The following is a 10,574-nucleotide window of genomic DNA, read 5'->3' as shown; positions in this document are numbered from 1 at the left end:
AGCCGCCGCGTCTGGGGGTGTCGGAGTGTGCGTACACGCGCACCGCGGCCACGTCAAATCGCGCACAGCCCGCCAGGCTCGTATTTTTTCCGACGCTCGCGCCATCGTCGCGGATATCGCTCTCGCCAGCTACGATAAGGATGTAACGGTCAGTCGGAGGTCGCGTTGATCGATCGACGATCGATGGGTAGCGGAGAGATCGTTGGGAACACGTTCGTACTGATTCAACTACGAAAAGCTGTAGATCTCGATTTTTAAGATGGTCCAGGAATGGGAAGAATATCGTTTCGGTGATTGCGAAGAGGATATGTCGGGGATCGCAGGAGAGATGAAATCGAGAAAAGGGTTGAATGGTAGGGACGCGGGGTATTGTTTAAGAACGCAGGGAATCTTTTGGCGACGTGGTTGCACGGGGATTAAAAGAAGACGTATGGTGTGAAGGGAGAGAGCGAAGAATAATGGGACGATGCGGTTTGGCGATGTGTGGTCTTTGAAGAAGGACGATGGCGAGACGAGATGGTTCGCCAACTTTTGTATTTCACGATACTTGCGTAAATCCTTGTACAATCGTATGTACTTTACGTCCCGGAATAGCCAACGCTTCGTTCGCTACTGCTCGTCTCTTCGAAACCTGAAAACTTCTCCGTAACAACGTCAAGCAGATTCTCGAACTATGCCTTCACCTTTCACGTCTGCGAACAATTTCCAACTAAATCGTCGAACACGTTCGTTCCAAATCCATCAATCGCGCTGTTCCATCCCACGTACCGCCACAATTCCCTGAAAACCGAGAAGCGTTTCTCCAATGGTCGAAAGATATTTTAATCCTTTGAAAATTCAAACTTCAACCCCCAGAGGATGAAAGTAGAGAAAAAACCGCACCCATTGGAAACGGCTCAGGAAGCTGAAAAGAAAAGGACGAAGGCAATCGAGAAGGAACAAAACGAGACCTTGTCCTTTGCAGGTCTTTTGCTCGCACCACGTCGAACCTCTTCGTCTTCGTCGGAGTCCGTTCTGTCGGTCTCCTTCTCTGGCTCGTCCGTTAGCCTGCCGTTTGCCTATGAGGGGCGAGAAGGGAGGAACGGGACCTCCAGAGCAGCGACCAAGTCCCGGGGAGGTCCTTCCTTCCAGGCCCAATGGTAGAAGGAATCGAGGGAAGAGTACGAAGCAGAAGAAGAAGAAGAAGAAGAAGAAGAAGAAGAAGAAGAAGAAGAAGAAGAGAAAGGGAACGAACGGCTCCCTGGCAGGATCAAAGGATATGGCAAGATCCTTTTTGCTCCGGAGGGATCGGGCACGAAGAGAAGGCCGAAAATGTTCGGCTCGGGTTTCGGGCCGCGTTTAGAAGGGAACAGCTTCGACGAGATTGCGAGCAACGATCGCGTTCGTGGAGCTTGTTGCGGAGCCTCCAGCTCCGAGCTGATGGTTTCTGGAATATGGGCCGGGCTGATGGGTTCGTTTCGGCTGGTCGGAATTGAAAGCCCGGCTTTAATGGAACGCCGACACTTTGCATCCGTCCCGTGGACGCCTGCTGGCCGCTGGAGTCTACCCCAGACTTTTGACAAATTTGTGAAACCAAGCGGATCACAAATGACACGATTTCGTCCATTAGAGTTTTCGGCGTTTCGAATTAGAAATTTAATGGGATTTCGTGTTGGTTCGACGCGATTATTGCGGACGACTACGTGAGTCTATCTTTCGGTCTAGTAGCGTCTCTGGTATTCGATCGAAGACAACTTTTAAAGAGAAAAATATGAAATTCGCTGGTCGGCAACGAGGTATTCGAACAATTTCGGAATTTCAAGACCTGTGACTTTTATGGATCTCGCGTAACCAAAGTGGTTAAAAGCCACGAACGATACAGAGTCGACCGATACGATATCGACGTCCGTCGAAGCAACATACGGCGGGCTTTCGCACGCGTGAAAATACACCGCGCGGCTATCGAACGATACGAATAGCCCGATAATACGGTTCGATTGGCGCGACTCGTTTCTCGTGGTAAATCAACGGTTCGCGCGTGCTTCGCGTCTTTGATCCAATCTCTGCGTGAGAAACGCGCGCCATGCTTTTCATCCGGTTCCGTGCTGACTTGCCGAAAGCGTTTCGTGGAAAGAAAAGACGGAGCCAGCGAGATTGAGGATCGAGGATAGCACGCCGAGAAACCCCCATAGGAACGCACGTATGAAAAACTTCTCGTTCATTTCGCGTGTGGATAATCGATCGTTGCTTGGTACGTTACATGTACGGAGGATATTTAATAAAAATTTAAAAGGAATCGTACGATAAGATTGCGTTTGCCATGATTACGATTGGTCTGGCTTGTGAAATCTCAATTAAACCTGTCTGAAAATAATACGTTTGTTCTGGAAATCGCACGATTCTTGTCTCGCTCTTCCGAGACCGTCGTATGAGTCGTCTTCGCGCGTTTCCTAATCCTTCGCGAACATTTGCGGGCCGAAAAATTAACTTATACGGTACATACGCTCGAAATCAAAGGTAAAAGACAAAACTCGTTGATCGCAAGCGCGGTTCCTCGCAGATTAAAAGAGAAACGGCTCGTGCGCGAGTATCCTTCCTCCGCGACCTTGACCTCGAATATTTCTCACCGTTTCCACGGCCGAAAGTGCCACAGGGGCCGCACGCGGAGGACCGAGACGAACGAGGTATCGGCGAACGAAGTGGACCGGGGCGAAAGGAGGAGGGAGATTTTTGCCGATGGATGAAAGGGCGGAGGGTCCAGGTACCGAAACCTGGCCAAAAGATGGCCAGCAGCACGCGATACTCTGGCAATCTGCGTGGCCCGATTCCACCGCGAACTTCGTGGAAGCCGCCACGAACGAGAGAGATTTATCGGATTTGCAAATAATGAGACTATGTTTCAAAGGGGTCCCGCTACCGCGTCTCCTTTTCTTCCTTCGGAATTCCAGGCTGGATTTCGCGCTATTTTTTCTTCGATATTCGATCGCTCCAGCTTCCTCCCGGTTTCCAAGACTCCAAGGAAGGTTACGAGAAGGGACACGGGATTGAGAAAATTCGGGAAAATCGAACATCGTTGTGCGCTCGTGTGTGTACGACACGAGCGATACTCTTCCCTCTTTCTTCTTCTTTTTCTTTTCTTTTTTTGTTCGCTTTCGTGGTGGGAAAATTCTTTGGGAAGAATGTCGTTGGGTTGGTACAGTGTTGGGGGCTTTCGAGGAATTTATACAAGGTGTTCTGAAGATAAACTGATCGCTCTGTCATTTGAACCCTGATGAAGTTTGCTGTAACGCTACCCATGCCTACGCTTGACGGAACCCTACGATTTTAGGTAATCGTGGCAGCCTCGTTTGTGAAAGTCCCATTTGGGAAAGCAGCTTGTAATCGCCGTCTATCTGTGCATCCTAAATTCTCAAGTTAATCAGCATGCTTTCCGAACGACTCGACCTTACCTCGTTACGTTCGTCGTCGTTGCTCGTGATTTCAGACGCCCATCGGAACGTCGTAGAATTCATCCCCTTCTCCTATGTATCGGACAGCAAAATCTCAACGTTGTTATCCCAAGGATCGAGACTGGCGTCGAAAGGCAAAGGAAGGCAACCCGAAGAAATCAAAAGAAGCGAGAAAGGCAAAGCAATAAACAGTAGGTCCTAAGGTCGAAAAGGCGAGAGTCGGTTCGGACAGCATCCGCAACAAAGCGGCAGTCTGTTAATCGAGTAGCTAATTCGCCGGGAAGAGAGAAGGAGGTCTTCGTCCGTTTATTTTCCTCGGTTCGCCCGGAATCTTTGCTCTTCCCAGCACGATGCTTCGGTCCCCTTACTCCGCTGATCGTGGTCGTGGCTGGCAACTTCTTCTCGGGCTTCGGTTAAAAAGACTCCTCCCTTTCTCGGCCATCCTTCGCGGGGTCTGGCGGAAGGTGGCGTTAACGAGGCGGCGAGACTTTCACACGATCGTTTGCATCGAGACAAACAGGTCCGCTGAACTCGGAGGACCGGGCGACTCTTCCCTATTTACACGATCATCCTAGTCGCCCTCTGCGTCTTCAGACTTCCTCGCTTTTGCCTTCGTTGTTGGTCCTGAGTTTCGTCGTTCGCACGCTTGCTCGATCAAATCGCCATCTCGTTCGTTAAAAGATCTTGCGAGTTTCTTAAATCTTCTCGGCACGTAGAAGGAAATGTTTAAGTCGATCTGCAGGATCGATCTTCGATGGAAGAATTTTGAATCTTCTATCGCAGAGTAAGTGGCGACAACCAACAACCGCGTTATCGAACGTTCCGTTACAATTTTCCCAGGAATTTCAAATCGATCTTCCACGTCTAGAAAATCCACGAAAGCTGATCGAAACGATAGCTGTCCACGTTGGAACGGTCCTGCGTGACGATCTGCCCCATTAACAGAGAGAAAAGAAAACAAAGACGAAGACGTAGCGTAAGAATAAGAATAAGAATAAGAATAAGAATAAGAATAAGAATAAGAATAAGAAGAGGAAAAAAGAAGAAGGCAAGATATCCGGCAGCAAGACTAGCGGGGGAGTAAAGAGGGAATGAGTCAGAGGCTAATAAAATCGACTGGACCCGAACAGTCGTACAGAGAGAGGGAACTCTGGCGTTGGTGTTCGCGGGCATGGGAAAAGGCCAGCAGATTCATTGACTGCCAGGCCCTCGAGTTGCCCAAGGGCCGCCTCCCCGTCCCCATTGTTCCATTAAGCTTCACCGAGGACTGACACATGCTACGGTCTTACGTGGCCCCCATGGCAAATCGCTTTTTCCTCGTTTCAGGCCCGCGATATCTGTCGCTCGGGCCAATTAAACCGACGTTTCCTCTCCTCCGGCGAACCTAACGCGATTCGTAGACGGACCAAACGAACGCGCTACTATTCGCGTAGGAATGGCTAATTGTCGCCACGCTCTTCGGTATATTCTTGGGGACGGGAATAATTAGTCGCTCCTTATAATGCGTTAACGAACGATAGCACCGTCTCTGCTCTTTCTCGACATAATTTACCAACCAATAAGTCGGCGCGTCTGCGATAAGTAAAACGAGGAAATCGAGAAAACGCGATATTAATCCGTTGAAATAATCGTTGTTGATCGAGAGCGCGTAAAGAAATAGCCGTCGAAGGCTCGAAACTAATAATATAGAGAGAATAATCAATTAACGAGATTATCTAAAGAAGATTATCGCGACACGGTTGGGGAAGGACGGTCGGCTTAACAAGCGGACAGAGTCTGTTTTACGGTCGTTAAAATGATTCCTGGAACGCGTTGAAAATCGCGCGGCGAGGGGTGAGTTTCGAAATACGCGCGCGAGGAAGTCTAATTGAGCTTATCGATTTTAATGAATTTTAATGAACGCCGCTCGCGATATTGCCAACGCCCGACCGGCCAATGGAATTCCTCGCGTGCCAATCGACCGTACTAACGCCATTGAAAAATCCAGATCCATTTCTCCTTGCGATCGTTCGTTCCGATTCGTCGTTACACGATTAATTACGAACGCGTTTTCCTCTGCTGAAAACGTTTAGAAGAAACGGTTTAGGGAGCGGTGGTTTTCTTTCTATTTCTCGTCTGTAATTTTCACGCGTGAGCGATATAGGAAAAGTGACGTAATTGAAAAATATAATTGTTACAGGAAACGGAAGCACGGACACGGACACGGGCGTGAGCCAAGTGGCTATTAGGAGCATCGAGCGGAGAAATTAAAGAAGTTAAGGTACGACGCCATTGTGATCGTTAATATCAATGTACATTAACGCGGTTAACAGGCGACGTTAGCGGTTTATAAATAATTCAAAAAGATCGGTCAATTAGTATTAATAATAGGTAAATTGTAATTTTCAATGGAGAACTTAAAAATCGAAATAAACGACGGCCGTTTTATCGTTCTGCCACTTCTTTAAACCTTCGTGACCACTTTATCGTCGGCCGACTTATTTCGAGCGATTACGCAGCCGTGGATTGGTCGAGATGGAATCGCTTCCTCGATAACTCGGCGAGCGCCGGTTTTTGGCGAAGAACGCCGCGACGAATTGCAAGTTCGCGGAAAAAAAGCGCACACCGCATTCCCCAACGACGGCGATCACCGATCCAGGAAGGCAGCCCCTTTATCTTTCCGCTTAACAAGCGAACAGTGTATCTTTTTAGACGGGCCAGCCTCGATCGTGGATGAAATCGTAAATTACGCCGGTTGCGTCCAGTCTCACGGAACGCGCTCCTGTTATATCAAAAATATCGCGTCGTTGCATATTTCTCGAACGTAATGTCGTACTCGATACGGAAGAGCCGAGTAATTATCGGAACGCGATAGCTTTGAAAATCCTCGCGCTCCCAATGGTTCGTCTCTTAATTAATTTCTGCCATTTCTCACGAGCGACGTCCCGCCGTGAACAAATTCAACGTCGCGATCGCGCGTAATTTTTCACCAAGAGATCGGTACGCTTTCGATCGAGTCTTGACTTTTTGTGTAAAGTCCGCGCGTACTCGGTTCGTTCGTTTCTCTTTCCCAGGAACGAAGCCGCGCTGCGGCGTTTGTGGTCCGTTTCAAATATTGGCCGTCCACTCGTGGTATGCGTGATACCCCGGAGTGCGCTTAAAATATTGAAATAAGATGCTCGTACGCCGCTCTTCGAATTCTCGCCCCACTCCCCCCGTCTACCTTTTCTGGCCCTGCCCTTTCGCCGCATTCTTCCTCTTGCACGCGCGCCACTTTTCCCTTCTCGTCGTTTCCACGATCGTTTCGACCCCTTTCCTACCACCCGACCACTCGTATTATCTCCATCGAGTCCCCTTGGACCACCGACTTTGTAAATCTCTTCTTTCCATATTTCTTTCCTCTTTTTTTCACCAACATTTTACGTAAGATTTATCATTTTCTTCTTTTTCCTTCCGTTCTCCATGGACGAGGGTATGTTTAACCCATCGAGGCTCGAATAGCGAGATAATGCGCAAAAATTGCGCCAATGCGATACCATTGTAGGACAAAAATATTCGAGTTATGTGTCGCTTCGTAATCGCGTAAATAAATTGAGTAAAGCGTGCTGTGGTTCAGAGCTAAAATTATTTACCAACGTCCACGAAACGTCGGGGACTGCGTTGTTATACTTCGTAGCTTTTCATTTCTACGATCTCTTGTTTCAAGCGCGATCTTTCCGTTAGCCACTCGCGATACATCGTTGCGAAATGAAAGACGAATCGCGACGATACGACGATAGATGGAATTATTCGGTCAATTCGGTATTTTGTTTGTTTTCTTCGCCGTTTGATCGATCCGCTGCTCGTTTTTTCGTCTTTTCTTTCGTACCTACGGCTGCGTATCTCTTCCTTCGCAGGTCAACATACTGCGAGGAACGCGAAGTCGTCGAACCGCGAAGAATACGCGATCTTTTATTGTTAGGCTAACTACGCTGGTCGATTTTTTTAAAACGAGGCTTGTTCGTGTCGGTGGAATTTTGTAAGATTCGTCGATAACTGCGATCTCATTTACATAAAATGCTCGATTCATATTTCATTTCTTTTTCGTTCTCCTTGAAAGAAATACGTTTGCCCTTCTTATTTGTTCGTTAAACTTTTTGTTAAAATTCTTTTTAAAAGTTCGTTACTTTAACGAATTGCATTTATCTTGTCGGCACTTTTGAAAAGGAAAGCAGTTTCTCGAGAACGCTTTCAATGAAAGTTCTTTTCTTTAGCCTCATCCTCTTCAATGGAAATTCCTTCCCTCCTCTTGCTTCTTCTCAAAGGAATCCTCTCTCCTCTTCTCGCCTTCTCGACAAACCTAACGCTGCTTCCTCTTCTCTTACCTTCCTCGGAAATCTATTTTCTTTTATTCTTCCTTCCATTAGTTTTACATTTTTCTTTAGAAATAAAGGTTCTCTACCGTTTTTTCTTTTTTCGGCCAAGTGTTTCTCTACACGGAACAAAGCTACTATTTTCGTGCGCCTCTTTTTTTCGAAATTTTCCTCCTGGAATAAATTACCTTTTATCGTTGGACACATCTCAGAGGGAAATTAAGTTCGAAACTTAGAACAGTACATCTTCTCCCCTCCTCTTTTTTCTTTTCTTTATTTGTACCTAATATTCACACGACATTCGCAAACTGTTACGTAGCGCAAGTATCGCGTGGCTTTCGCTACTTTCAGCGACAAGCGCTGCAAAAGTCATGCGATCGTTGCTATAGTACGTATAGCGTGTAGTAATTTCTGTAATAAGAGAAAAGTTATCGCAAGGAGAAAGAGAGAACGGTAAACGAAAGGAACTTCGAACGTTTGCGTTTAGTCGCCTATTCCCGAAAGTATCGTTCCTTTAGTATCCTCTGTCGCCATACGTTTTCATCGCACGAAGGAAGATACGATCATCGTTTTTTTAAATAATCAACGCAGAACGCTATTTTGTGGAGGATCGAACCGGCTTGCACCGCTATGGTTCTCGGCATTCCAAACGGCAGAAAGAAAAATGCGAGAAAAAGAACAGATTGTTCGAATATTATCCTGCGTTGAAAAAAAGCTATTCTTCTCACGTCGGAAATCAAGAAATCTTCGAAAGGTTGTTGCAACGGTGTGTCGGAGGTTTCTCGACGACCTGCAAATAACAGGCGACGATGATATACTGTGGTGCGTGGTAAATTGCTACGGATAAAGGGTATGATTATCAGTTGCAATACTTAAAAGGGAACGCAGTGGCTGGCGCGCGCTCGCGCGAGACCGCGATCTTGCGAACATTGATTTTAGCTTGGTTTTTTCTTTTCCCTTTTTTTTCCGCCTCCTCGCTCTTCGGGCCCCGTAATACGGCCACGCCCGATCCTCCACAGCATTATGCAATAATTCACGTTCATTACGCGATTATTATCCATCAACGTTCGCGTTGGTTAGCTTATACCGCGACAACGGTTTTGCTACAATTTATACGCGATATATTATCACCCTTGTTGGACACTGCTAAACCGATCACGCGGTTCCTTGATTCATCGCTGTCTTCATCAAGGGCCATCTTTTCTTCCAGCTGCCGTTTTGTTTTTTGTAGTTTGCCGTTTGTTTGGCATGTGGCTCGCTTTTCGATATCGTTGCACGTTCTTGCGCTTATATCGGATGTAAAAGATTCGATCGTTCCTAGTGCGAGCAAATATATCTATATTTGCGTATCTGCACAAGCGTGTAACTTTGCGTACGTATATCACGCGAAGAACCAATTGCGTTATAATCGACGTTAAGCCAATTAATATAACGCTAGATGTGAATGCTATTAACGAGAATAGCTTAGAGCCAGGTAAACGTAATGCGATTGGAGAGAGAGAGAGAGCGATAGATTGCATTTGGACAGAACGCGAATGAAGAACGTAAACGAAAGAGAAAAGTGAGGAGTAGAGCAAATATACGAATAGCGAGATTAAAATCGAAAATTACGGATCACACAAGTTGCAAAGTGTGAAAGACATAAATAAGGATATAGAGATGAAATAACGCGTTTAATAGGAACTGAGAGTCGAATATAAATTGCGAAAGTTAAAGGGCAGGTGGAGAGAAGAATTTTAATCACAACTTGATACAGTGTGTAATTGACACGAGACTGTTGCATTTTATTCATGACGAGTGGCTTGCAGCGCGCGTTCTCTTTAATTAAAGTCCTTGATTTAAAGGATAAGAGCCACGTATGCACCTTAACGTTCATTCAAGCGTAACACATCCTTACAACAAGCGTAAGTGCGACGTAACATTTACACGTTCGTAAAGTTACTTGTATATAAATAAGTATAAGTAGCTTTCGTATTTTACCGATAGCTTATAAACAACTTACACGGATAGTCAACGATCAATTGGCATTAAAATATGTAAAGGAAACAAAGTATCGAGCGTGCAATTCGACTTTTCGATGTATTATACTCTGCAAAGTCCAAACTCGTATAATTACGTTTGCCTCGCGCTATTTTCTCTCGCGATATCTCTACGAACGATCGTGCCAGCCGGTCCACGTAAAATCGTTCTCTTCTCGTCTCTAAGACCCTTCAGAAGCGCAACTTTGGTGAGAAATGCACAGACTACCATCGCGTTCGTTCTACGTCGATCTTTCAGCTCTTTAACGAACATCGAGCCAAGAATCTCACTAAAAAAACTCCATCGACGAACGTTTCTCCAAAAAATCGTAACGCAAGACCATCCAACATCCTTCCAATTCTACCACCCACGATCATCGCTACTCTCCTAAAACAACAATCGTGGATTCTCTAGGTTCGAAGATAGGCGTCAAAGATCGGCTCTAGAAAGGAGAAAATTCGAGAATTCGACGGAACGTCGATATCTTCGGATCGATGCGTCTTGCGCAATCTACTTGAAACCAAATTGAATTGCCTTCGTCTGGCGGGAATCGAGGTCAGCCGAAAGAGTAAAAATGGCGCGTCCCGTGGAAGCGAGGCGAGCCTGGTCGCAACGAGAAGCGGCCGTCTCGAAAGCAAAAATTCGCAGTAGAAAGTAAAAAAAATAGTAGAATTCGCACAGAGGAAAAATAAAAGAACGAAAGCCGGTGGAAACGGTGCGGTGCACGTGCCCCTTTTTCCAGACGAATGCGTGTTCGTTTGGTTTTTTCGGCGGCGCGAGTTGCAGCGGAAACGCG

The 10,574-nt window shown here is 46.5% G+C and overlaps 1 long non-coding RNA gene across 1 annotated transcript in view; it reads left to right on the top strand.

The window, feature by feature from the left end:
• LOC105680975 overlaps positions 1 to 10,574 on the top strand; it is a 91,039-nt gene that overhangs the window by 52,031 nt on the left and 28,434 nt on the right. The window contains exon 3 of the long non-coding RNA XR_001102392.3: positions 5,608 to 5,688. This is a non-coding gene — a long non-coding RNA (uncharacterized LOC105680975). The remainder of the gene's footprint in view (positions 1 to 5,607; positions 5,689 to 10,574) is intronic.

The sequence above is a fragment of the Bombus impatiens genome, unplaced genomic scaffold (assembly GCF_000188095.3).
Source record: "Bombus impatiens unplaced genomic scaffold, BIMP_2.2 scf_0481, whole genome shotgun sequence".
Classification (NCBI taxonomy): Eukaryota; Metazoa; Arthropoda; class Insecta; order Hymenoptera; family Apidae; genus Bombus; species Bombus impatiens.
This window is presented reverse-complemented; position numbering and strand designations above follow the sequence as displayed.